At 35.5% G+C, this 1647-nt stretch overlaps 1 long non-coding RNA gene across 1 annotated transcript; it reads right to left on the bottom strand.

The window, feature by feature from the left end:
* Nucleotides 1-991: 991 nt before the first annotated feature.
* LOC124885419 lies at nucleotides 992-1640 on the bottom strand. The gene is made up of 2 exons (XR_007050898.1): nucleotides 1346-1640; nucleotides 992-1191 (listed from the first exon to the last, which is right to left on the bottom strand). It is a non-coding gene; the product is annotated as an uncharacterized LOC124885419 (long non-coding RNA).
* Between the last annotated feature and the right edge of the window lie 7 nt (nucleotides 1641-1647).

The following is a 1647-nucleotide window of genomic DNA, read 5'->3' as shown; positions in this document are numbered from 1 at the left end:
ACTTCTCCATGTGATTAGTCAATTCATCTATTACCTCATTTTTGTTTTGCTCGAATTGGAAGACGTTGGTAATACCATATTTTCAACTCATTGTGCAACTGTTCTTTTGGTTTACATTGATTTTTGCCAAGTTTTGCGGTTAGGAAAATAATTGAAGGTAGGAGCTTGAAGGTTCAAAACTGTTTACCTTGGCACCTCGATATTTTGAGGATTTCGTCTTAAGTCGATATGCACACGGTAAGCTTTAGATTTAAGCTCATTTTTCCTCTGTTTTGTTTAATGGCATTGTCGACAGAATGAACCAACATCCGTAAATTTAGAAATTGTCCCTTTTTGGTGCTTTCCGCAAATAATTTAACGATATCGATTGAAAATTCATACCAGACCAATCAGAGGCTCTTAAGGATTATATCCAAGAAGTTCAAGGTAAGGATATCAATCGCTTAATTCTCTCGAATTGGCCGTCAGGCCTTTCAAGTTAGGCTTCTGTGAAAACAATCACAGGCCGTTAAACTCGGTGAGGTAGACTTGAAAGATAGACCGTCCATAGGGCTTTGAGCTCAGTGAGATGGATCCGGAAGATACAGAGTCCACTGGCATTAAGTCGGTGAGGTGAGTTCTAAAAATGAGAGAGTTGATCAGGAGGCGTTCTGAGATAAAAGCAGGCATACTTCTTTCAATTCCGCATCCCGATTTAGAATGAGTAATAGCTAAAAAAATTGTGGTTTAAATTTGCTGCACTGTTTAAAATGAGCTAGATTTAGTTTGAAGAGAAAAAGCCACTATATTACAAGTTTTGAGTAGATGTTATGCTCCCTTTATTGCATACCTTATTTTCAGATACTCTCAAAGTGATTATTGTCAACTATCAGCATGAATATTAAAAGTGTCAACTATTCATATTATAATATTGGTGACTAGTAACTATGATTTCCATGAAATATGAGAAGAGTCTTATTATTTCACAAAACCAAATCTTGAGTCTTGAGCATTGAACAGACTGTAAAGTGAGAAAGGAATTTAAAAAGATGAATCCAGTTTGATTTAACATAAATAACTTGAGAATCAATAAGTTTGGACAAGAATAATGCAAGTAGCTCAAAGGTGCATTGACAAAAATTAGTAGTCTTTAATAGTACTGATCACTTACACCAAAGGGAATGAATGCTATCCAAAAGTATGCGTGCCAGCCTGCAAATAGAAAGTGAGTGAGAAATCAAAAATAACTAGGAGGGAGAAAAAAGAGGGGTTGATACTTCAAAAATAATATCTTATGCTACGCTCAAAATCAAATACAGCTATGGTAATAAAAAAAGAGGATGAAAAAGTAAATGACATAGCTCACCGTGAACATTAAGCAATAGGAACAAGACCACAAAAAGCCACAGATACCAGCTGCATAAGCAATTGCAAAATTTCAGCAGTTTGAAAATCAAAAGGAACTAAGAGCCCGTTTAGCTTACCGGACTATAAATGACTGATAAGCATCAAGCACAGAAAAACAATTTTAAGTGCCGAAGCTGATTATATAGAGAACTATCTAGTTACGTGTTTGGATAGAAGTGTTGAACCTATTAAAAAGTTACATTAAGAAAATGAGATGTTGGTCGTTGAGGTAAACACATGAGTAACCTCTAAGAGGAGAGA

Source organism: Capsicum annuum, unplaced genomic scaffold (genome assembly GCF_002878395.1).
Source record: "Capsicum annuum cultivar UCD-10X-F1 unplaced genomic scaffold, UCD10Xv1.1 ctg64724, whole genome shotgun sequence".
NCBI lineage: Eukaryota > Viridiplantae > Streptophyta > Magnoliopsida > Solanales > Solanaceae > Capsicum > Capsicum annuum.
The sequence above is the reverse complement of the archived record's forward strand: the minus strand, read 5'-3'. Positions and strand labels throughout refer to the sequence as shown.